At 48.3% G+C, this 27,007-nt stretch overlaps 1 pseudogene across 1 annotated transcript; it reads right to left on the minus strand.

Annotated features, from left to right (window-relative positions):
- Positions 1-715: 715 nt before the first annotated feature.
- LOC309797780 (zinc finger protein 541-like) lies at positions 716-25,227 on the minus strand (annotated as a pseudogene). Its single transcript has 14 exons — positions 24,457-25,227; positions 20,953-22,813; positions 19,156-19,214; positions 18,791-18,948; positions 18,466-18,633; positions 17,246-17,571; positions 11,617-11,680; positions 10,880-11,022; positions 10,371-10,474; positions 9,056-9,131; positions 8,409-8,497; positions 4,680-4,820; positions 4,315-4,496; positions 716-4,197 (listed from the first exon to the last, which is right to left on the minus strand). The product of its transcript is annotated as a zinc finger protein 541-like (transcript).
- Between the last annotated feature and the right edge of the window lie 1,780 nt (positions 25,228-27,007).

The following is a 27,007-nucleotide window of genomic DNA, read 5'->3' on the forward strand; positions in this document are numbered from 1 at the left end:
TACGCGGGCCTCTCACTGTTGTGGCCTCTCCCATTGCGGAGCACAGGCTCCGGACGCGCAGGCTCAGTGGCCACGGCTCACGGGCCAACCGCTCCGCGGCATGTGCGATCTTCCCGGACTGGGGCACGAACCCGTGTCCCCTGCATCGGCAGGCAGACTCTCAACTACTTCGCCAACAGGGAAGCCCCATTTTTTTTTTTAAACACATTATGCTACTCCACACTGAATAGACTATAGTATAGTGTAAACATAACTTATGGGCACTGGGAAAGAAACAAAACTCCTATGATTGGCCTTATTGTGGTGGTCTGGAATCGGACCTGCAGTACCTCTGAGGTATGCTGATACTTGAGCGACGGGAGTCAAAACTGAGAGCAGAGGTTCTCTAACTCTGGTTTCATTAAATAGCTGGTGAGACTGTTAAAAATTCAGGTTCAAACACACCTAGTGCCCAGATCTTAGTTTTTAATACTGTTCTCCAATAAAAGTAACAAGGGCCCCTTGGATAAACGGCTGGTTCTAGGACTGGGCAGGAAATTATACAGGATGTGCTTAGAGTATCTTGTAGTTCCAGAACAGAAGTCTCTCAGCCTCCATCTCGTTGTCTCTCTCCTTCATAGACACACACACACACACGGGGTATGTCAAAGAGACACAGGAGCCAACTGAAAGAGCTCCCGATAGTCAAAGCTGGAACAATCTGAGCAACAAAGTAGCACTGGATAATAACCCAGTCTATAAAATCTCCGTGAGCCCATGCTGATATAAATGAATGACTGAACAAAGAAATAAATGGCCGTGCATGATTCCAAATAATTTATGTGGCTATTCTGCCCTCAAGAAGTTGAAGCATGACTCTTCACACCTTACGCATGAACTGTGCACAGTGACTTCCTTCCACAGATGACAGTATTGGGGGCGGGGACTAAGTTTACAGCGTAGAAACATGACAAACATTGTCAGCCAGGTGGTGGAGGTTAACGTCAACAGTGACAAGTCACACTGATACTGTGCACCCTGAATACCATGTGAGGACAGTGGCACTTCACTTCTGTGGTCTTCCTCCCCCTCGGATCATAAGAAACATAAGACAAACCCCAGCTGAGGCACATTCTCCAAAATACCTGACCACGACTTCTCACAGCTGTCAACAAAAACAAGGAAAGTCTGGGAAACTGTCACAGCCATGAGGAGCCTAAGGAGATGTGACAACTACATGTAATGTGGTGTCCTGGGAGGATCCTGGCACAGAAGAGGGACATGAGGTAAAAACTAATGAAATCTGAATGAGGGATGGACTTTAGTTAATAATAATATAGCAATATTGGTTCATTAATGGTAACAAATGTACCATACTAATGTAAGATAAGAATAGGGGAAACTGAGTGTGGGGTATATGGAAATTCTCTGTACCATCTTCCCAACTTTTATGCATATCTAAAAACTAGTCTTCTAAGAAAGTTTCTTTAAAAAATTTAAGTTCCAGGGCGCTACCTCCAATGATTCAGATTAGGAAAGTCTGTGGTGGGGTACAGGAATTTGCATTTTTTACAGGACCCCTAGATGATTACGATGCAGATAATTTGGGGTTGAGAAAACAGTTTTCTGGGGGTGGAGTTTGTCTGGAGGGAGGTAATTCACAAGAAACCTTTGCCCAACTCTCTTCTTACATTCAGAAATTCTTCTGGACCACCCACTTGTGGTTGCCAGATAAGATGGGGGTGAGTTTGGATAACCACAAACAGTTTGGGTTCCCTGCCCCTCTAAGCAGCACTATTGTAAAAGTTTCCATTTGTTTAAAGCTGTTAAGTTTCAGCTTAATTTCTTATGCAGCAATAGATAACTAATATACCACCCGACCATGAAGCCAGAGACTTTCATTTCCAGTGTCATCGGGCTTCACTTGTTATGGAGCATGGGACCCACACGGTGACAGCAACAGCATGAGTGCTCAGGTCATACGGGGCACCTGCCAATATCCGATTTACATTTTTCTCATCAAGGCTTCCCTGGTGGTGCAGTGGTTGAGAATCTGCCTGCCAATGCAGGGGACACGGGTTCGAGCCCTGGTCTGGGGAGATCCCACATGCCGCGGAGCAACTAGGCCCGTGAGCCACAACTACTGAGCCTGCGCGTCTGGAGCTTGTGCTCCGCAACGAGAGGCCGTGACGGTGAGAGGCCCGCGCACCGCGATGAAGAGTGGCCCCCGCTTCCCGCAACTAGAGAAAGCCCTCGCACAGAAACGAAGACCCAACACAGCAAAACAACAACAAAAAGTTAAAGGGTATTAAAAACAAACAAACAAGCCAGATATATGTGGGTAGGCATTTTCCATCCCAGTTACAGAATGAGAAAACTGAGACTCAAACAGGGCAAATGACTTGCCCAAGGTGGCAAAGAAGGAAGAAGAGCCAGGCTGTAGATTCTGGTTCATCTGATGCCAGAGTCCTTTCCCCAACCACAGTGCCCGCACCGCTTCCAACTCAACTTCCTCCTCTGCTCCTCCTCCCTCCCCGTCTTTTCAGATGGACTGAGCTGAAACCTGGCCCTTCTGTGAAGCCTCCTGACACCAGCGTTTGCCCTGCTCCCCTAGCCAGTCCCTCCGAAGGCAGCACATAGTTACAGACACAATCACGTCTTAAGCCATCAATCCTCTGAGGTGTCCCTCTTCCTCATCTCAGTTAACAGCATCTACTCAGTTGCTCAAACCCCAACCTGCCCTGCCAACCTCCATCTGTCCTTTTCCTTACCAGCTCTCCCTGTGACGTGAGACCCATCAGCAAGTCTGAATCTACTTCGAACATGATCTCTAATCCTTGCGCTTCTGGCCTCTTCACTGCTACTCCAGCCCAGGCCACCATCTCCGCTGAGAGCCTTCCAGCTACTCTCCAGGATTCCCGTCTTGCCGCCCACGGCCCCCACACAGCAGCTAGAGCTTTGCACAGCCTCCCCTGGTTCCCGTGGCAGAGTCTGTGCTTTGCCTCACCGGGGCCTGGAAGTGGGTCTCAGCCTCAGCAGCATCCTCAGTGTGGCTTCCCACTCCCGTGCCATCCACCTGCCAGCGTCTGCCACTCCGTCACTCCCTCGGACTTGGCCCGCTGCTGTACTTTCCTCGTCACTTTGTGGTGGACACAAGGTCTGACTCCCCAGTGGCCGTTTCTGCTTCCTCTTCTTTTCCTGGCAAATGGGATTCCAGTTTGGATCGGGTGACAACAAATTTGAGGGAACACACTGGTTCTCCCCACTCCTGGAACTGGGGGGAACACAACTTATGCTTTTGTCCTGGAGACAAATCTTGAGGGTCTGGGATAACGGTGGCCACTTGCCTTTCCACTGCCACGGATCAGTTCAGAAAGAGCACGGGCTACAGTTCTGGCCGAGGAGACGTGAGGGGCGTTCCGTTGGGCGCTGCTACAAGCTTTCCTCACTTTTAAAAAGGGGAACAAGGAAGGGAGGGAGCTGCTCTCTGCCCTGCACCCTCCGAAGGTTTGGGTGCTCCGCGTACAAGAGGGGATTCTTGCTGCTGCTGCTGCAGCCGACTTGCAGACGCTGGCCACTGCTGGCAGGCCTGGACTTCACCGTGGAGCCACTGGCACCACCACGTGTCCTGAGAGCTTAAACCTACGCTGACTCCTCTGTTATTACGGCCCAAAGCATATGCACTATAGATATCTAAACTCACCTTTTTGCTGCTTTATCACTCCTACCTTCCCGCTCCTAAAATGTAAGCTCTGTGAGGGGAGGGGCCTGTCCCTCCATCACTATGTCCCCATCACGTGGACTGGGCATTGTCTGGCACAGCTACAGCAGGTGCTTGATAAATGCTGGCTGCATTAATGTATGAGGCTCCTCCAGGGCAGGGACTCAGTCACTGTGGCTTCTGGGAGCAGCAGGGGCTCAAAAGCCTTCGCTGGATCAACAGGCAGGGAAGCCAGAAGACAGCTTCTTAAGAAACAAATTTAATACTATATACAAGGGAAAACGTACAGAAACAACAAAGGAGACGCAACAGGGCTGGAGGTGCCCATCCCAACTAGCTGCCCACGCAGAGGGCCGATGCCAGCCCCTAGCTCGCCCTCCTCCTCCTACAGTTGGAAGGGCTCCACGGGCCACCTTGCCCTGACGGTGGGATCCACGTGGTCCTGAAGCCGGTGCCACTTCATGTGGGCATTCCGACCCTTGATCTTGCCAAACACCCTGAGGAGGCACCAGAGGACACAGGGGTCAGAGCAGGGGGAGGCGGGTAGCCCTGAGGGGGGCACCCCAGAGGGCTGAGGGCAGGCGGTGTGGGAGCATCTAGGGAAAGGGCGGTACCTCTCACACTTCTGGCAGGGAAAGAAGCCCTGGCCCTTGCTGCTCCCCGGCAGCTCAGGGGTCCGCTTCGAGCTGGTGTTTGGGCTGGAGTTGGGGATGAACTCCCTCCTGGAACTCTCAGTAGGCCTCTGTAATTCGGGGGTTGGACGGTGGCTGGGTTTCCTCCGAGGGCTACGAGTGACCTGCAGAGGGGGCAGAGGTGATGAAAGGGTGCTGACCGCCCCGCCGCCCTTCTAAGGGAGAAGCAGGTGTCCAGAGCATCCAGACGTCGCGGGGTGCACCCCCCCGCCGCCACCCAGCTTGGATGAGCACCGGGCATCCAGATCCGTGCTGAACTCCTGAAGCCCTACCGCGAGACCCTCTACCTTTGCTTCTGTCCTGTCTGCTTCACCCAGCTCTCTCTTGACCCTCTTTTCCGGCACTGGGGCTCGGCCACAGTCAAAATCGATCATTTTCTTCTGCATGTAGTAGAACTCGACACACTGGGCTACTGTTTTTGTCTGGACCTAGTGGAGGAAGACAGAAGCTGGCTAAGGACAGTGCCTCAGGAGTAGCAGTGAGTATGGCCTTGACGCCCTAAATCCCCTCCCCATGGGGCCAGCCGCCACTTTTTGAAAGCCCTCCTGAAACGTCTCTCCCCTACGGCTTCGTATGCTCCTCTGCTACGGGGGACAGAGAATCACAAAGTCCTCCTGGGGATGAAGGAGTTCAGAGAGAAGCCACCAGAGTCAAAACCATCTAAGCTCTGCACGCTCTGAGCAACAAGGCTGGACCAGGAAGGCTTCTCTCCAGGAAAACGCACACAAAGGTACACACGAGGACGCTCACTGTGACATCATGTGGAGCCACATGTCTACCGACAGGGACTAATTAAAGCAGAGTGTCCTTACGTGGTGGATACCTCATAGCCTTATGCGACAGCTAGGCAGAGCCCTCCAAAAAACTGAAGAGGGAGGAATACTTCCCAACTCAGTCCATAAGTTCAACATTTCTCTGACACCAAAGCCAGACAAAGATATTACAAGGAAAGAAGGCTACAGACCAATGTCCCTCATGAACATAGATGAAAATTTTTAAACAAAACTTTAACGAACAGAATCCAACAATATATATATGTATATGTATATATATGTGTATATATATATATATATATATACACACACACATATATATACATATATATATATATATATATATATATATATATATATATATATAAAGGACAATATACCATGACTAAGTGGAGCTCATCCCAGAAACGTGAGGTTGGTTTAACAATCGAAAATCAATGTAATTCATCATATTAAACTTAAAAGAAAAATCATATGAGCATCTTGATAGGTGCAGAAAAAGCATTTGATACAATCCAATGTCCATTCCTGATGGAAAGTCTCAGCACAATAGGAATAGAAGGAACTTCTCTTCAACCTGATAAATGATACCTACAAAATCCCTACAGCTAACGGTGGAGTGGTTTCCCCTCAAATATCATGAACAACACAAGGATTTCCACTCTCACCACTTCTACTCAATACTGTACTGGTGGTTCTAGAGTGCAAAAAGGCAAGAAAAAAAGTAAAGGCATCCAGGTTGGAAAGGAAGAAAGAAAAGTGTCTTTATTTGCAGATGATATGACTGTCTATGTAGAAAATTCAGTGGAATCCACAAAAAAGTTACCAAAACTAGTAAGTTAGTTTGGCAACATTTCAGAACACAAGATCAATATAAAAATCAATTTTATTTCTATACATAGTAGCAACAAACCATTGGAAACTGAAATAAAAAAGAACTCTATAACATCATAAAAAACACAAGTACTGGGCTTCCCTGGTGGCGCAGTGGTTGAGAGTCCGCCTGCCGATGCAAGGGACACGAGTTCGTGCAATGGTCCTGGAGGGATCCCACGTGCCATGGAGCGGCGGGGCCCGTGAGCCATGGCCGCTGGGCCTGCACGTCCGGAGCCTGTGCTCTGCGGCGGGAGAGGCCACAATGGGGAGAGGCCCGTGTACCGCAAAAAAAAACCCAAAAACAAAACAGAGAAAAACCAAGCGCTTAGGAATAAATCTGACAAAAAGTATGCAACAACTGTACACTGAAAACTTCAAAACATTGCTGAAAAATTAAAGATTGAAATAGAGAGATATACCCTGTTCACGAGTCAGAAGACTCAATATTGTTAAGGTAACAACTCTCCCCAGTTGACCTATAGAGTCAAAAACAGTACCAATCAAGTTCCTAGTAGGAATTTTTATTTTGAAATTGACAAGTTATTTCTAAAATTCATAGGGAATTAAAAAGGATGTAGAATACAAAAAATAACTTTGAAAAAGAATAACAAAGTTGAAGGACTAACATTTTCTAATTTCAAGACTTAGAATAAAGCTACAGTAATAAAGACAGTATGGGAATAGCTTAATAAAAGACAAACAGATCAATGGAACAGAATACAGGGTCCAGAAGTAGATGCATATATATATGGCCAACTGATATTTAACAAAGGTACAAAAGCAACTGAGTGGAGAAAGTATGGTCTTTCCAACAAAAGGTATTGGAATAAATATCCATATGCAAAAATGAACTCACCTCGCACCCCATACAAAAATAAACTTAAAATGGATCACAAATCTAGAAATAAAACCTAAAACTATAAAACCTCCAGAAGAAAACATAGGGGAAAATTTTTGTGACTTTGGGTTAGGCAAAGATTTCTTAGATACAACACGAAAAGCACAGTCTATAAAAGAGAAACTAGTAAGTTATGCTTAAGCAAAATTTAAAACTTTCTTCAAAAGACACTGTTAGAAGACTGACAAATGGCATATTGGGAGAAAATATTTCCAAAGCATATATCTGGATAAAGGACTGGTGTTCAGAACAAAATAAGAACTCCTACAGCTCAATAAAAACACAGACACTCCAATAAAAACAGAGGCAAAAGATATGAACAGACAGCTCACCAGAGAAGGTGCACATAGAGCAAAAAAACACAAAGATGCTCAGCATCATTAGTCATTAGGAAAATGGAGTCAGATGCTACTGTACACTCATTAGAATGGCTAAAATTAAAGAGACTTAGCATACCACGTGTCGACGAGGGTGTGGAGCAACTGGACCTTTCATAACCTGCTGGTGGGAATGGGAAGTGGTAGAGCCACTTTGGAAAACAGTTTGGCAGTTTCTTAAAAAGTTAAACATACATCTACTATAAGTTACCCTCATTCCCCTCCTAGGTATTTATAATCCCAACCCCGTGTCCGCAAAAAAAAAAACAAACAAACAAAAAAACCCAGTACATGTCCGTACAAAGACTTGTATGTAAATGTGCAGAGCAGCTTTATCTGTAGTCATCAGTAACTGGAAACCACCAACAGGTGGATGATTAAATGAACGGTGGTCCGTCCACACAGTGGTATACTCCTCAACAGTAAAGGGATGAACTATGGGTACACATGACAACATAGATGAATCTCAAAATCATTAGGTTGAGTGTAAGAAGCCAGACAAAGCAGATCACATGCTGTATGATTATTCCATTTATATAAACCTCTAGAAAATGCAAACTCATTTAGAGTGACAGAAAGTAGACAAGAGTTGACTAGGGACCCGGGTGGCAGGAAGGAAGGGTTGCAAAGGGGCAGGAGGGAACTTTTGGGGGTGAAGGATACTCTCATTATCTTGATCATGGTGGTGGTCTTACAAGTGTATAACTATGTCAAAAACATTAAATCTTACACTTCGATTATGTGCAATTTTGCGTACATCAAGTTAAAAAAAAGCAAATTAATCAGCAGGATATTAAGTATATGATGTCATCCTTTTTTGAGAAAGTGCATATAGGTGTGTAAAATCCATATGGGCAGTAAATACCTGTCAGGTTATCAATCAGAAGTAGGATTGTGGGGAGGGGTCTGGAGGGCTTTATTTGGAACATGGGATTCATTTCTGTACCGTTTCAGGTTGTTCCAAGCAATGGCATTGTAGTTGTCAACTGTTCACAGCATGAGCAGAGTATCGTCCCTGACAGGCCCTGCAGTTCTAGCGCCTCGGCCGTGTGAAGGAGCCTTGTCTACACCAGCCTGCCATGTTCGCCTTACCATCTTGTGTATCAAGTAGAAGTCCTTCTTGTAGGCACAGAACGCCTTCTTAAAGAGCCTCTTCTCCATGGAGGTCCAGATGTCCGAACCTATTGGAGAAACAGCCAAGAGGAGGAAGGCTGTTTCTCCTTCTGGGACCACAGCCACGGCTGAAGTGCAGACTCCCCTCCTTTTTCAGGCCACTGAGCGCCACTTATATGCCAAGATTTCTGCTAAGCCCCTTACTTGCTTTATCTCACACAATCCTCACAAAAACCTTAGCAGGTAGGGGCTATTACCATCCCCACTTGACAGGTGCAGCAACTTGAGGCTTCCTCTGGTTAAGAGACTTGCCAAGGGCAGCCGTGGGCCCCTGGTTGCCTGACTCCAAGGCTGGAGTGCTCAACTGGGAAACCTGAGCCCACCCCAACCTGGCACCCCCCTTCTGGCCAGGAAGAGCCCACGAGGGAACCAGTGGAAAGGGGAAGGTTGGATCCAACTAGAGAACAGCACCCACTGAGTCCCCCAGAGAGGACGGGCCCTTCTGGGAGGGCAGGTGTAGGCCCCAAGAGAACTCCGGGAGGCACGTGCAGAGCTTGCCATGGAAAGTGACTGGCTCGCAGGGGCCTCAGCCAGGCCAAAACCACGCGGGCAGCCACGCTCGTTACCTGTGTAGTGATAGTTGGCGAGAGGGTGAGTCCGTGGCTTCTGGGGTCCTCTCAGTAACAGGGTCTCCAGGGCAACCTGGAACGAGAGGAGTGGTGGGCAACTCTCTGAGGGAGGGAAGGTGAGGTAGAGGCCCACCTTCATTCTTTCATCCATTCAGAAAATATGTGCAGCCCTCCCTAAAGCCACCCCTACCCCAGGGCGACTCAAAGTGTGGTCGGTCTGTGGACTGGCCACCAGCTGTGAACCACTTGGGACACATTGCCTACAGCACTAAGCGGACTGTTGAGTGCAGCTGACGTTACCTTTTTCATAGCAAGATTTACTTGATGACGAAACAGTGTGTGGACTTATTCTGGCACAAGCTCCTTATTTCTTCAGGGAGCAGCATTTGGAGCGGCACTGCCCCCGCCCTACCCCATGTTATGGTCCTCATAGCACTCATCATTATCTATCACTTTTAAAAAATGTATTTCATGTGCTCACTCTCCTAAAATGTAAGCCCTGCAAAGAGGGGGCATTTGTCTTGCTCAACAGCATAACCCCGGTCAGGACTCGCTATGCAGTTTGCAGGACCCAGCGCAAAATGGAAACACGGGGCCCTGTGCTCAGAAACTATTAAGAATTTCAAGATGGTGGCAGCAGAGCATTAAACCAAGAATGGGCCCCTGAGCTGGCCCCAGCCTGATACCATGACATCACCAGGTATCAGGAGGACCCAGTAAACGTGTGCTGATTACTCTGCTGAGCACCCACCACGTGCCAGCCACTGCCTCTCAGCTTGAGAAAAAGCACCATGTAGCCCTGACTCTTGGGTCTCCAACTCGGGTGACGTGACTTCCTCTCCCACTACACACAGTTGGACTTCTTCATTGTCTAAACTTCAGGATTGTGAGGAGGGTCCTTGGAGGAGGCAGAGGCATTTCTGTTGCATCAGAGGTTTGCATACACCATTTTTAATCCAAAAGTCAATGTTCAGTAAATAAACCAGATTAATGCAGGCCCTGAGTTGGTTCTGCTAGGCACCGCCTCCCCAGTGCTGCGCTGAGATGAGGTAACGCTGGAGGAACCCTGGTGCTCTGCTGTCACCCCAGAGAAATAACTGATTGAGCCCGTATGTGTGCATTTCCCCTACGTTCAAAAGGACACCACCAGTCCCAAAGCGACCAGGGAGAAGGGTGGGTGGCCAGCCTTTGGTTCTCGTGAGCTGCAAAGCCCCAGGTAGAAGGCACGTGTCTTGCGCCTAGAGCCCCTGGCCCTAAGAGAGCAGGGAGCTTCCCACAGCTCCTCTGAGCACCCCCCTCGCCTGCACCGCACCTGGATGTTGCCCTGGGCTTCATGCAGGCAGTGCAGAGCGAGCTCCAGGTTGGTGCCCCCGCCCGGCATCACGTTGGAGCAGGCCAGGTTGCAGAGTTCGGTCACTGTTTCCAGCAGGCAGCCCGGCAGCGAGAAGGAGAGGAGACACAGAGGGTCAGCAAGTGCCAGAGAGGAAACCTCCCCAACAGCACAGATGGGGTGGGGGGCTCCTGTCACCATCTCCCTCACCTCTCTGTTACAAGCAGGCTGAGGGAAGGGAGGGACAAGGAGGATGGGCAGAAACCCTGCTCCTGGCACCTGCTCTGGATGGCCTGCCCAGCTACTGGGTGAGAGGAGAGGTGGGGCAAGGGACTGCAGCACAGCAAAGCAGTCCTGCGCTGAAGGCCAGCTCTGCCCACCCCACCCCCGCCTGGGGATCACTGCTTCTTGGTCAAGGTGAGAACTGGGAGGAGAAACCCCTTGGACATGGAGGAGGGCTCTCAGGAACCTGGCCCCAAAGTCTCAGTCACCTCTATCCTGCGTCTTCGGGTTGGTCATCACATCTCCCCATGGCTTCCAGACCAGAGTAGCTACATGCTCGTCACTTCCAGCCAGTGATCTGTCCTGGAGCTCTGGGATCTCAGCCTGAAACTGGCTCCCTATGTTGATGTGTCTGAAATGAGGCCACACACACGGACATAAAAGGCATATGTGTGTGACCAAGATGGGAAATACAAGAGAGATGTGCGGTGAGCCCTGCTCACCAGGGCTGTGGAACCCACCTTTTGGCCATCTCTCAGACACAGGGAGTGCTCATCAGCCCAGTAGACACGCTCTGGTATTCCAGAGACCTCTTGAGGGATACTTCCTTCCTTCCTCCAATTTGCTTTTTCGCCAGATTTCTGGCTTCAGGCGTTTGGGGTCTAGGACAGGGGAGGTATGTGCTGATACCTGGCATTCTGCTGTATCCAAGGTAACATCCAAGCTACAAAACAGTATCTCACTGCGCCATCACCAATTCTATCTAGAACCCCAGGGTGCTGGGCATTCTGTCTGCAGACATCCAACTATGGTATGTCTGGACAGAAGGAATATTGGGGAAACACCTGGAGAAATCCACCACTTCTCTCCTAGAGAGGTTCTGGGTCTAGACCTGACTTTCCCGTGATGAAGGCTCCCTTGGGAAAAACCGACACTGGAATGCAAGGAGGGTAAAAGCATCCCCACATTGCAAGGACCCTCAGGTTCTAAGTCTGTTCCAACTCACGGTTCAGTGCTGATCTTGCTGTTGTCCTTCACCACACTGATGCCAAAAGAGCCGTCCATGTGATCTGGAAAACGCCCAAAGAAGAGGCTCAAGGAGACTGGCTACAACTGACCCATGAGGCCCTTTTTGCCTGCCTTTCCAGAGCAGCTAAAAGCAGGCTCTTCAAGATTGCATGGTATACACACACTACTGTATATAAAATAGATAATCAAAAAGGACCTACTGTATAGCACAGGGAACTATACTCAATACTCTGTAATAACCTATATGGAAAAAGAATCTAAAAAACAATAGATATGTGATTATGTATAACAAAATCACTTTGCTGTATACCTGAAACTAACACATTGTAAATCAACTCTAATCCAATATAAAATTGAAAATTGGAAAAAAAAGATTGCATGGTATGGAGTTTCCTCAAAAATTAAAAGTAGGACTACCATATCATGCAGCAAACCCACTTCTGGGTATTCATCCAAAAGAACTGCAGTCAAGACCTCAAAAAGATATCTGAAAAGATATCTCCCATGTTCACTCCAGCACCATTCATAATAGCCAAGATGTGGAAACAACCTAAATGTCCACTGACAGATGAGCACATAAAGGTAATGTGACATAAACATACAATGAAATACCATTTAGCCTTAAAAAGAAATTCTGCAATATGCAACAACATGGATGACCATTGAGGACATAATACTAAGTGACATAAGCCAGTCACAGAAAGAGAAATACTGCATGACTCCACTTATATAACGTATCTAAAGTAGTTGAATTCATATTGATAGAATCAAAGAGTGGAATAGGGGTCACCAGGGGTTGGGGCAGTGGGAAATGGGAGGTTACTAATCAATGGGCATAAAGTTTCAATTAATCAAGCTCTAGAAATCTGCTGTATAACATTGTACCTATAGTCAACAATACTGTATTGCACACTTAAATATTTGTTAAAAGGGCAGATCACAGATTAACTGTTCACATCACAATAAAATAAAAAGATTGCATGGAAGTGGGATAAGACTTCTGAAAAAGTAGAGTAAGGAACTCGGCAAAACAACAGATTTACTGACAAAAATCATTAAAAAAAAAAGAACAGTAAGCTAAAGTCTGCAAGTTGTCCTAAAGGCATACAGCATTTTAAGAAATACTCATTCAAGAAAATCTACTAAATCTCGGGAAGAACAGTGAGAGTCTGTGGCACTGGAGCCATGGCCCACTCCCTTACCCACCTAGCCCCCAGCTCTTTGTAAAGGAAGCTCTACCCAGGTAGGTGCAGCCAAGGAGATGGGGGCTTCTTCTTCCCCTGGCTCCCATGCTTAAAGAATTAAAGTAAGATAAAATAAAAATTTCTCATCAAAGAGAAAATGCCATCAAGAGATGGAAATTATTTTTTAAAAAGATACAAATGTGGACTTCCCTGGCGGTCCAGTGGTTAAGACTCCACGCTTCCACTGCAGGGGGCATGGGTGTGATCCCTAGTAGAGGAAGTAAGATCCTGCATGCTGTGTGATGCAGCCAAAAAACAGAAGAACCAAATGGAAATAGTTCAGGGGTTAAAAAAGTACAATAACCAAAATAAGGCTCAACAGTAGATCTGAGCTGGCAAATGAAATGATCAGCAAACCTGAAGATAGAACAATGGAGACTATGAAATCTGAAGAACAGAGAGAAAAAAATATAGGAAAGTGAAGAGAGCCTCAGAGAAATGTGAGATGTCATTAAATGCAACAATATATATGTAGTGGGAGTACCAGAAAGAGGGGAGAAAGGGACAGAATATTTAAAGTATTAATGGCTGAAAATTTCCCAACGTTGATGAAAAACAATATGTATATCCAGCAAACTCTACAAACTCCAAGAAAGATTAAACACAAAGAGCTCTACATCCAGACATAACATAGGCAAAATGTGGAAAGCAAAAATAAAGATAAGATCTTGAAAGCAAAAAGGGAAAAACAATTTGTTACATACAAGGGCACTACAGTAAAATTAACAGCTAACTTTTTAAGAGAAACGATGTAGGTTACAAGGCAATGGGATAATATATTCAAATTACTGAAAGTAAAAAAGTGTTAACCAAGTATCTTATATTCAGCAAATTATCTTGCAAAAATGAAGGTAAAATAAAGACACTCCCAGATAAATAAAAACTGAGGCTACCTGTTGCTGGCAGACCTGTCTTACAAGAAATATTAAAGGTGAAATATTATTCAGCCCGCAAAAAGGAACAAAGTACTGATACATACTGCAACTTGGATGAAACCTAAAAACATCATGCTAACTAAAAGAAGGCATTCATAAAGGACCACATACTGTATGATTCCACTCATATGAAATATGCAGAATAGCCACATCGATAGAGACAAAGTAGATTAGTCGTTACCCATGGCTGGGGACGGGGAGGATGGAAAGGAGGGACTGCTAATAAGTACAGGGCTTCTTTTGGGGATGATGAAAATTTCTGAAAACGGATGGTAGTGATGGTTGCACAGCTCTGTGAATATACTAAAAACCATTGAATTCTATACTTTAAAGGGATGAATTGTATGGTATGTGAATTATATATCCCTAATAAAGATAAATAGTAAAGAAAGTCCTTCAGATTGAAAGCAAATGACATCAGATGGTAACTTGAATCCAAACCAAAAAAAAAAGTGAAGCGCTAGTAAATATGGGTAACTATAAAAATCACTATGATTACATATTTCTTTTCTTTTTTTAATGGCCTTAAAAATAACTGCATAAAACAATATGTATTGTGGGCCTCTAACATATAGAAATATAATATATGTGACAGTAACTGCACAAGGAGCACAGCTGCATTGGAGTAAAGGAATATCACCTCAGACAGTAACTCAAATCCACAAGAATAAATGAAGAGATCAGAAATGGTCAATAAGAAGGTTAATATAACAACCTCTATAAATCATGCTTGTTTTCCTTTATTCTGTGTTTTTACACGAAATAAAAGTATATAAAGCAAGAAACATGACCAGTAAGGTATTACTGGGTCTCTCACATATAATAGCAAAAGAGTTAGAAGGAATAGAGCTAGATAGGAGCAGTGTTTCTATATTTCACTGTTAATGAGTTATTACACATCCTAACAGATTCTGATAAGACATATATTTTAAGTCCTAGAGCAACCACTAAGAAATGACTAAGACACAGTGAAAAATTAACGGAATTAAAATGTCACACTAGAAAATACTCACTTAATACAAAAGAAAGCAGGAAAGGAGGAACAGAGGGAGAAAAAGACATGTAACATATAGAAAATAAAAAGCAAAATGGCAGATGTAAATCCAACCATATCAATATAACATTAAACAAGAAGGGATTCAACAAACCAATCAAAAGGCAGAGTTTGTAAGACTGGATAAAAAACACATGATCCACCTAATGGTGTCTAGAGGTAACATGCTTTATTTTCAAAGACACAAATAGGCTGAAAGTAAAAGAAGAGAAAAATATATACCAAGCAAACAACAACCAAAAAAGAGAATGGAATGGCTATATGAATGTCAGGCACATTAGACTTTAAAACCAAAAATATTACTAGAGATAATGATAAAATTATTGTAATAATGACAAATGATGTCACAATCACATCCTAATGATAAAAGGTCAAGCCGTGAGGAGGATGTGACAATTACAAACATATACACACCTAAAAACAGACCCCCAAAATACACCAAGCAACAAACGACAGAACTGAAGGATGAAATAAACCATTAAAAAATAATAGTTGGAGATTTCAATACTTTCAACAGTGGATAGGGCAACTAGGCAGAAGATCAACAAGGAAATTGAAACTAACTAGACAAAACAGACAAAATACAGCATTCCACCAAACATCAGTAGAATACATTCTTCTCAGATTCACATGGAACATTCTTCAAGACAGACTGGATTCTAGCCCATATAACATGCCTCAATAAATTTTAAATTTTAAAATAAATTTAAGGGAATTCCCTGGCGGTCCAGTCATTAGGACTCCACGCTTCCGCTGCAGGGGGCATGGGTTCGACCCCTGGTGGGGGAACTAAGATCCTGCAAACCGCACAGCACAGCCAAAAAAAAATAAATAAATTAAATAAATTAAATTGAAAAAGAAACAAAGTATGTACTCTGACCAAAAGAGAATTAGAGTACAAATCAATAAAAGGCAGCAATTTGGAAAATTCACAAATATGTGAAAATTAAGCAACACACTCTTTAATAGTCAGTGTATTAAATAAGAAGTGGAATGATAAATTAGAAAATACTTTAGGTGAATGAATATAAAAACACAACATACTAAAACTTACAAAATGTAGCTAAAGCAATGTTCAGAAGGAAATCTATAGCTGTAAAATATCTGTATTAAAAAAGAAGAAACATCTCAAATCATTTATGGTCAACTGACTTTCCACAAAGGTAGCAAGACAGGGCTTCCCTGGTGGCGCAGTGGTTGAGAGTCTGCCTGCCGATGCAGGGGACATGGGTTCGTGCCCCGGTCTGGGAAGATCCCACATGCCGCGGAGCGGCTGGGCCCGTGAGCCATGGCTGCTGAGCCTGAGTATCCGGAGCCTGTGCTCCACAACGGGTGAGGCCACAAACAGTGAGAGGCCCACGTACCACAAAACAAACAAACAAACAAACACCTCACAATGAGCTACCACTTTACACCCACTAGGATGGGTGTAATAAAAAAGACAGCTAAGAAGTGTGAGCAAGGATGTGGAGAAACTGGAACTTTCATACAATGCTGGTGGAAATTTAATATGACCCGGCCATTTTGCAAAGCAGTCTGGCAGTTCCTTAAATGGTTAGACATAGTTACCCTTTGACCCAGCAATTGCACTCTGAGTTATATACCCAAGAGAAATGAGGACTTATGTCCAACAAAAACTTACACATAAATGTTCTTAACAGCACTGTTTGCAATAGCCAAAGGACACAAACAACCCAAATGCTCGTCAACTGATGAATGGATAAATAAAATGTTGTCTATCCAGAGAATTCAATATCATTCATCCATAGAAAGAAATGAAGCACTGATGCATACTACAACATGAACCTTGACAACATTATTCTAAGTGAACAAACTAGACACAGAATGTCACGTATTTTATGATTCCAATTACATGAAATGTCCAGAATAGGGAGACCCGTAGAAAAAGTAGGTTGGTAGACTGGTGGTTGCCCAGGGCTGAGGAGTTGGGGGCTACAGGGCCTGTGTGTCACCGCTCGTGGATATAATCTTCTGGGGTGATGAAAATGCTCTAGAATTAGATTGTGGGATGGGTGTCCAATCCTAAGAATACACTAAAAAATCACTGTACACTTTAAATGGGTGATTCATATGGCATGTGAATTATACCTCAATAAAGCTGTTTAAACAATTACTCGAAAGGGCAGGCAGAAGGGTGGTTAGGCTAAATGGCGTCTATTTTCTTTCTGGCTACAAAGTTATAAGCACCTAGAAGGCTGCTGGTCCCAGATGGTCCTGGGATAGTTCTGAACAGCAACGGGACCCCCAGAGCAGACCCAGGCGTAGGCCAGAGAGAATGGATGGACCAAATTCTACAGGGGGCGGGGGTCTGGCCCCCCGCAGGCCCATCATGGGGTGATCAAGCTCACTCACCAAGCATGGCGCTGATGAGCCTGTCGGGACGGGCCCGGGCAGAATGTGGAACAGAGAGTGTTGAAATACAGCCCAGAGCCCTCCCGGATGGGGCTGAGCATCGGGGGCGGTGTGTAGGGACGTCACTGGGACAGTCCCTTCAGGAGGTGGTCCATCAGGAACACGGGCGAGCGCAGGCAGCTCTGGCGGCATCCTCCCGGGCCCGGCTCCCCAGACATGGAGGGCGGAGGAGGGATGAGCAGTGCCTTGGGCCGGAGGAGCTTCATCCGCTTCTTGTGTTGGCTGCTCTCCTTGCAGTCTCTCTCTTCCCCGTCCTTCTCCTGTCCCTGGAGAAGAAGAGACTTCAGAACCACGGGGGTCACCTGAGGCCACCGGCCCCAAAGCTCAGACCTCAAGATGGCCTGAGAGTGGGAAAGGGTACTGACCAGCCAAATGCACACCCAGCATGGCCATGCCCAGAGTCCTCAGTGCAGGAAGCCGGGCAGGGCCACCACGCCTGAGCCAGACTCCAGACCCTAAGCCGGGCGACATTTGACGCTGGGGCCTTCTCAGGCAACCCCCCCCCCCCCAAGGAGAGGCCCTCACTCAGACCATTTTGGAAACTCATGTCCGTTGTTAAAGTGACTGGCACTTAAAGTGTGGGGGCCAGACGGATGCAACAGCATGACAAAAGGAAAACCTGTTGCCCTCAAAACGACAGCAGCTCCTGCGAGACAAACAGTGGGCTCCATGCACCCCGTACCCGAGTCCAGCATGGACTTCTCCAGGTGGGGTCTTCCAGCACAGGCTGAAGAGACGACGGCTTGAGCTTGCTACACTCTCTCTTACCTCCACGCAATCTCCCCTCCTCTCTGCCCATCTTACCCCTCCTCATCCTCCAGCTCTCAGCTGCAACACCCCCTTCCTCAGGCAGGGTCTCTGGTGCCCTCGGGGCTCCTACAGCTCCCTCTCCCAGCCCGGCCCGTTCTGGGTCGTCAGTGTCCGGGGATGGGTCTATCTACTCCGCTGGGCTGGGAGCCCCAGGAGACGGGGGCAGGCCTGTTGTGGTCGCTGCGGTGTCCCCAGCCCTGCCCAGCACAGGGCCAGACACAAAGGAAGTTCACTGGAGGTTGAAGGGATGAAGGAACACGCAAATCAAGCTCTTCTGGAGTCAGGATTTGGGGGCTTTTCTCACAGCTCCCACTGGCAGCTGGAAAGCAGCCGGAAGGAAGTGCACCCACCTTGCTCCCCGGGGGATGGTTTGCTGGAGCCACTGGCACCGACACTGGGACCACCAAAGGGGCTGCGGTCATGTTGTCCAAGGACTTCCTGCCTCCCGGGGAACTCTGCCTGTCCCCCTCTGGCCTCAGCACCTGTCTTGGTGGCTTGCAAAACTCCATGCCACACACCTACACACAGAGAAGAGCCAGCCCTTTAAGAGACACAGTACGTAGGGAGCAAGGGGCCCCTCCAGAGCAGCACAGCCCTGACTCCCGGCCCCCAGCCAGGCTCCCTGCAGGAGGACGGCTCCATCCTGAGATGAATGGCAGCTTCAAGCCCCTTCACCTGGGGCTCCTGCTTCCCTCGAGGTGACGGCCACTGGTCGCTGTGAAAACACGTGGCTGCTCAGCCCTCTCTCTGTATAAAACATCTGGCTGCAATTCTTGCAGACGTAAGTGCTCCTTGGCTCTGCCCAGTCTGTGGGACCACCACTGTGCTGGTTCCTGTGGGGAAGAAAGGGAGAATGGGACTCCGTCCCCAAACACTGATCCTCTGACAGCTTTGGACGAACCCTAAAGAAATGGACATGATGCCCCCGATTCTCCGTGGCCTGGTGCTCACCCCTTCAGGAGTGAAGCATCCAGAGCTCGCTCACCCAGGGCCAGCACATCAAAGCCACCAGAGTTCTCCCGAGGGGCTTCGGAACTTACCAGCCACCCGCCATGTTCTCCTCCTTCATCGGGTTGGGGAGCCGGTAGATATTTCCACCCTGAAGACGAAAATACATCTGAGCCAACATATCAGAAATGAGATGCAAGAGTGAAAACTATAAGACTTGGAAGAAAACACAGGTATAATTCTTGGTGACCCTGGAGTAAGCAGTGGTTTCTTGGATGACTCCAAAACCAAACAAAAGACAGACGTATTGGACTTCATCAAAACTTACAACTTCTGTGCTTCAAAGGACATCATCAAGAAGTGAAAAGACAGAATAAGAGAAAGAAGTTGCAAATCATGTATCTGATAAGGGACTATGTATATTTCTGTATCAGTGATACATAATGAACTCTCACAGCTCAAAAATAAAATCACAACCCAATTTAAAAATGGGCAAAGAGTCTGAATAGACACTTACCCAAAGAGGATATACAAATGGCCATTAAAAGATGCTCAGGATTATTAGCCATCGGGGAAATGCAAATTAAACTATAATGAGATTATCATTTCCCACCCACTAAGGTGAACCAACTGGACAGTAACAAGTGTTGGTGAGGATGCAGAGAAACTGCAGGCCTCATACACTCTGGGTAGGGATATAAAACAGCACAGCTTTTTGGAAAAGTCTGGCACTTCCTCCAATAGAATTACCCTAGAGCCCACCAATTCCCCTCCAAGGTATTTCCCAAGAGAAATGAAAACATATGTCTAAACAATAATCTGTACACAAATGTTCATAGCACCATTATCACAATGGCCAAGAAGGGAAAACAACCCAAATATCTATCAGCTGATGAATGGATAAATAAAATATGGTGTTTCCAAACAATGCACAAGTTACCAGCGATAAAAAGGAGTGAAGTTCTGACCCGTGCTACAGCACAGAGGAACTCTGAGAACATCAGGTTAAGTGAAAGAAGCAAAAGACACAAAAGGCCACGCAGCGTTAGGATTCCAATCACATGAAGTGTCCAGAATAGGCAAATCCATGGAGACAGAAAGTAGATGCATGGTTGCCAGGGGCTGGGAGGGATGGAGAGATTGCGGGTGACAACCAACAGTGTGGGGTTTCTTTTTGCGGTGATGAAAGTGTATTGGCAAAGAGTGGCGATGCGAGCACGACCTCGTAAACAAACTAAAAACTACTGGATGGTGCACTTCAAGATGGCGAATTAGATGGCACGTGAATATTAAAGCTGTGGGGAAAAAAAAAAGGAGGAGGTAGCTGTGGTGCGACAGGAAGGATGCTGGACCTCGGAACATCACGAAGAGACGTGGCCAAGCTCTCTGCGCCCAGGACCTCGTGGGCACTATGTGGGAGGACCCAAGCTGCTCCAAAAGGGCGGACCAGTGCCAGGCCTGCAGTAGGGGCCAAGTCGGACTTGTGGACCTGTGATTCACAACCAGAATAGACACAGCATTTCACGTACAAATATCAAGGGTAAAGGAGCTCTGCCTTTACATTCTCTGAAGAAGTGAAGGAGGCAAATCCAAAAGGAAGCGAAAGGCAGAAAGAAAGCAAACAGAAAAAGTTCAGTGAAGAAACATGATGCAAAGTGTCTCTGACAACTCTAAAGCCCTGTTCTGTTTTGTGTGTGTGTGTTGCAGGGCGGAGGGTGATGGGAGGAACCATCACTTCTCTGGACCTTCATTCCCCCCTCTGTAAACAAACTGCATCTGAGGATTTGCTGAGGTTAAATACAGTGCCTGGACAAGTCAGAAACACGGACTCAGGTAAGGACGAGACTCTGCCCCCCGCATGGTCAGGTCCCGTGAGAGGGCCCTGGTACCTGGATCCTGTTGAGTATCATCAGCTTGGACTTGGAGTCCCAGGGGGGATCCGCTGGAGGCCCGGCCAACGACGAGAAGGAGGCCATGGCTACCTGGCTTGGAGAAGCTGCACAGCAAATATCCATTTTCACTTTCTCCTTCCGGAAGTGCTGGGCCCCGGAGTTGCCAGAGAAGAGCCTGTAGCCTCCGCCCCAGGAGCAGGCCGGGCCCTCTCCACCTTTTGTGGCCCCGGAAGCCGTGCCATTCTCAGCCTGGGCCTGCTTCCCTGGGAGGTGGGCTCTGGATGGCTCCTCCCCTCCTAACTGGGTCTGATGCAGGCCCCGAGGGAGAAGATGTCCCTAGGTCCAAGGTCCCTTTCGAGGATCTCAACTGCTTGGCCAGAGAGGAGATGTCTGGGTTTCCAGGAGGGTCCAGGGACGCCGCCGTGGGGGCAGGTGGAGCAGCAGCCACTTTTGGTCTTCCCTTTGTGTCCTGGCTCACGCTGCTGGGGGAGGGCTCTGTGGGTAAAGCGGGTGTGGATTTTCTCCTGCGGGCTAGGGATCCCTCTGGATCAGGGTTCACGGGGCCAGCATGGAGAGAGTCAACAGTGGGTGCCACAGGTGGGGGTTGCTGTGGCCACGGCCCCTGCAGTGACTTCAGGGCAACTCGATTGCCGTCGGGTGTGGGAAGCTGGGAGGAGGCGGCGGCCACCTGGGTGTGGGAGAAGATCCGCTGGGACTTGGTGATCATCTGGAACACCTGCATCTGCTCGTGGCTCACCAGAGACTCCTGAGACTTCAGGACCAGCTGCTGGAAGAGCGGTGTGGCATCCGACGGGAGGCCGCTGGACTTCTGGCCGTCCTGGGTGCCAGGCTCACCAGGGTTCTGCCACGAGAAGGAGTCGCAGTCGAACTTGCTCTTCTTGGAAGCCCAGGAGTCGTCTTCCCCGCTGGTGCTGACATATCTGGGGTCGCCCGAGGCCTCCCCCTGGGCCTTCAGGAGCGTGGGAGGGAAAGACGGCGTGTCCTCCAGACCGGTGCACTGGCTGGGTGAGGGCTCCCCAGCAGGGGAGTCGCTGCTGAGCCCGGGGCCCGGCTCGGAACCCTCCCGGGACGGCACTGCAGAGGGCTTGTGGACGACAAACATACTGTTTCCTTTGCTCTTAGGGCAGCCCGACAGGTTTCAGAGCCACTGGAAACTGTGGCTTGATGGCTGGGAACTGGCGGGGACAGTCTGGCCATGGAACAGAGGCAGGCAGGCGGGCAGGGAGCGCCCTCGGGCCAGCCCTCCAGGGATGATGGGGGCTGGAGCAGCGGCAGCTCCGGCTCGGCTGGGTCGGGGCCGCTGTTCTCCGCTGCCCGTGAGTGGACGGCTGTGAACACGTCCATGGCAGGCTCCTTCCGTGGGGGCCGGGGCTCCTCGGGAACCTCAGTGCCCAGGGCTCCTGGGGCCGCCGGGGTGCTGGCTGGGCCGCAGGAGGAGGACCCTGACGAGGGCAGGGAGGAACAGGCCGTGATCCTCCCTTCGCCGCTGTCTGAAGGCCCTCCCAGGGCTGGCCCGGGAGAAGGGATCTTCTGGCAGATGCTGCTGCTCACGATACAGCGCAGGAGGTCTCGGTTGGACAAGAGGGAGATGGGGGATGGGGCTTCCGGGGGCACCAGGGACCACAGGCTCGCGGGTGCGGGCTGGCAGGCCACCTCGTGCACATGGGGTGAGTTCCCGCAGGGCTCCTCCTCCGGAGGGGCCTCCTTGAGGATGCACAGGCCGTGCTGGACCTCGTAGTGCCGGCGCACGGAGCGGTAGTCGCTGTAGCTCTTGCTGCAGCCCTGCTCAATGCACACAAAGGGCTTGGACTTCTGGTGGGTGAGCGTGTGCCCAGTCCTGGAATCACATGAGGAGAAAGTTAGTGGGTGTCTCGGCGTGGGTCACCCACTGCAGGAGCCCAGGCGTGTCCCCAGGGGGCAGCAGCATCGCAACTCAGAAACTGTGCTCAGACCCTATGAGGAAAGACCCCTGCTACGGCCAAAGCCGTCTGGAAGGGGGAGCTCTTGCCCTCACCCCTAAGCAAACCCCTAATCTGAGATTAAAAAAATCAGTGGGAGCCAAGTCAGAGTTCCCCAAAGTGGGTTCCTAAGGAACACCAGTCTCCAGAGTTGCTCCCTGAGGACTTGGGCTCAGCTGGCAAATAAGTTTGGGAAAAACACTCTTTACTTCTTGGAGGTTCCTAGGAGCAAACTGAAAAGCCACAGAGCAGATAAAGAGATATCTGTTGAACTTTCCATGTCTCTCAAACTTATTTGCCCACAAAACCATGTTTTTAAAATAGACCCTTTTAGCATCCCCGAGAAGCAGAGAACCAGAGTTCTGAGAACAAACTTAAGGAAACGCTAACTTGGGGATGATCCTTCCTTGAACAAAGGAGTCTTCGCCTTCCCACAGGAGTCCTCTAGACAGCTACCTGGGAGCCCCACAGCAACAACAACAAAAAGCCAAATGTGCCTATAATTTCTGCAAATATAAACGAATGCAAGTATGTATTATATTTACATCATACTTATACCTGCATTAATATATTATAAATATAAACAAATGGGTAAATCACCCTCTGGGTTCCCAACAATCCTACTCCGGATGGTTCTAATCAATGGAACCAAGTAAATAATGAAACCCTTTCCCAAACGTGGACCCTTGGCCTCCATCTGAGGGAAGCAGCAGAGAGGGCATCCGGAGACCCACTTTCTAGCCCTAACTGTTACCAGCTTGTGACAGGAGTAAATCATTTCCCATCCTTAATGGCGAGAGGGGAGAGGATACAATGAAAGCGGGATTCATCGAAGGCTCAGTAAAGGCTGGGGGAGCTGTAAACATGCAAGGGATCGTCCTCTCCCACTTACGAGTCTCTCAGTTTGAAAGTCTGTCTCTCCTCCCTCGGCAGCAAGAAAAGCTTATCATTTCTAAGACATGAAGAAGAAACGGAATTCTGCTCCTCTTACACTGAGCTTGCTTTTGAAAGTCAAGTTTAAAAAAAATCGAGTTAATAAAAGGTGGAATTAAAAGAGGAAAAAAGAGAGTGAACACTGCATTGCCATGTTCTAGAAACAGGCATTTCAGAACCCCTCACGCCCTGGTGTTATGCCAACATATATTCCTCATGGAGTGCATATCTGTTCTGCTCAGACACCTACCAAGGACTCTGAAACTTTCTCTACACAGTTAGCCCAACTCCCTCCATGACAAAATTGCCTCTGGAGTGTGTTTTGAAAGCACATGGGTCCTGCCTGCAAATCGCAGCGGCGCTCTCCTCACTGCAGTGAATCTGGAGGCTGGGGAGGGCGGGCTGTCCGGGGCAGTGTAGGCCCTGCCCCGACAAACACTGACCGTGGTAGGAGCACAGGTCGCACACATCTGGGACACCCGACGGTGGGGGGCGGTGCAGGTGGATGGGATGGGATGCAAAAGAACCAGGAGCACGCCCAGCCCCCAGCAGCCCCCTGAACAGACGTCCCGACCAGACTCCTACATACAGGTGGTCCTGACGCTTAAAGGCCTTGCTGAAGATTTTGCACACGTGTCTCCTCTCCTGGCTGTGGGTCAGGTAGTGCTTGCTGAGAGGACTGGCGCTGCTGAACACCTTCCCGCAGAGGCTGCAGTCCAGGAGTGGGTTCTGAGGGGACCTGTGCTGCCGCTTTCCTTTCCTTGTGCTCCCAGACGTGGCCCTGCCTCCTTCGTTAGCCTCTTTGGGCACCTTGAGCACGCCTAGCCCCAGGTCTAGACAGAGGGAGAAAGCACAGGTTATGACATCCGGGGACATCGGAGCCCGGGCGGAAGCACTCTACCACCCTCGGACCAACTTCAGCAGCTGAGTCCAACTCAGGGAGTTGGCCGAGAACCCCAACTTCAGCAGCTTCACTCGCAGAGAAGACCAGGCTTAGCACCAGGTGAGGGGGAGAAGGGACCCTGGTCAGGCCACACCTCCAGGGCGGCACCCAATCTTGAAGCCACACTTGGGGGGTAAGGGAGGGGACAGCAACAGTCTGAGAGCTTCCAGGACAGAGTGACTCGACAGGCAGGACTTCATGACGGTAACATCAACAGCACACTTGCAAGTGCAATCCAGAAATGCACAATGCAAAATCTTAGAAAAGTTTAAGTCCTTTCTCCCAGCCAATTCCACTCTGGGTTTTTTAATTAAGGAAATTAAGGCAGATCTGTACAAATTAACGGAGATCTTGCAGTGAACTGCAAGCGAGTTAACTGCAGCATTGTTTTTCCTGGTGAAATGTGAGAAACCACCTAATAACCGACACCAGGGCAGGTGGGTGACTGCATTCTGGTCTCAATGGTCTATGGCGCAGGCATTTAAGATACAACTGTAGGAAAATATCCGTTGACGTGAATGGATGTTCATGCCATACCACTAAGTGCTGTGCCACCAACAAGAGGATTGTTGAAAAACGGAATGATCTAATCTTTAAAAGGGAAAAATAAATTTGAATAGAAACAAACAGAATGGGATTGATTGGTAGGATCATGGATCAACTTAATTTTCCTTTTCCTGTATATCTGAATTTTCCATGTTTCTGTACTCCTTGGGTAAATGAGTAGCAGTTTTTTTTTTTTTTTTTTTAAGATGTTGGGGGTAGGAGTTTTTAGTAATTTATTTATTATTTATTTTTGCTGTGTTGGGTCTTCGTTTCTGTACGAGGGCTTTCTCTAGTTGCGGCAAGCGGGGGCCACTCTTCATCGTGGTGCGCGGGCCTCCCACCATCGCGGCCCCTCTTGTTGTGGAGCACAGGCTCCAGACGCACAGGCTCAGCAGCCGTGGCCCACGGGTCCACCTGCTCCACGGCATGTGGGATCCTCCCAGACCAGGGCTCGAACCCGTGTCCCCTGCATTCGCAGGCAGACTCCCGACCACTGCGCCACCAGGGAAGCCCAGCAGTTGTTTTTTATAATTTCATTTTTGATTTTTTTCTTTGACCCATGAGTTATTTTAGAAGAGTGTTCTGTAGTTTCCCAATACTTGAAGACTTTTTTCTCTTATTTCTTTTATTTATTTATTTATTTTTGGCTGCATTGGGTCTTCATTGCTGCGCGAGTTTTCTCTAGTTGTGGCGAGTGGGGGCTACTCTTTGTTGCGGTGCGTGGGCTTCTCACTGCAGTGGCTTCTCTTATTGCGGAGCATGGGCTCTAGGCTCGCGTGCTTCAGTAGTTGTGGCACGCGGGCTCAGTACGTGTGGCTTGCAGGCTCTAGACCGCAAGCTCAGTAGTTGGGGCGCATGAGCTTAGTTGCTCCACGGCATGTGGGAGCTTCCTGGACCAGAGCTCGAACCTGTGTCCCCTGCATTGGCAGGCGGATTCTTAATCACTGCGCCACCAGGGAAGTCTGCAATAAAGTATTCTTAAATTAACATATGTACTTTTGTGTGTGTGTGTGTGTGGTACGCGGGCCTCTCACTGTTGTGGCCTCTCCCATTGCGGAGCACAGGCTCCGGACGCGCAGGCTCAGTGGCCACGGCTCACGGGCCAACCGCTCCGCGGCATGTGCGATCTTCCCGGACTGGGGCACGAACCCGTGTCCCCTGCATCGGCAGGCAGACTCTCAACTACTTCGCCAACAGGGAAGCCCCATTTTTTTTTTTAAACACATTATGCTACTCCACACTGAATAGACTATAGTATAGTGTAAACATAACTTATGGGCACTGGGAAAGAAACAAAACTCCTATGATTGGCCTTATTGTGGTGGTCTGGAATCGGACCTGCAGTACCTCTGAGGTATGCTGATACTTGAGCGACGGGAGTCAAAACTGAGAGCAGAGGTTCTCTAACTCTGGTTTCATTAAATAGCTGGTGAGACTGTTAAAAATTCAGGTTCAAACACACCTAGTGCCCAGATCTTAGTTTTTAATACTGTTCTCCAATAAAAGTAACAAGGGCCCCTTGGATAAACGGCTGGTTCTAGGACTGGGCAGGAAATTATACAGGATGTGCTTAGAGTATCTTGTAGTTCCAGAACAGAAGTCTCTCAGCCTCCATCTCGTTGTCTCTCTCCTTCATAGACACACACACACA

This window comes from Mesoplodon mirus (genome assembly GCF_964341445.2).
Source record: "Mesoplodon mirus genome assembly, contig: HAP1_SCAFFOLD_973, whole genome shotgun sequence".
Classification (NCBI taxonomy): Eukaryota; Metazoa; Chordata; class Mammalia; order Artiodactyla; family Ziphiidae; genus Mesoplodon; species Mesoplodon mirus.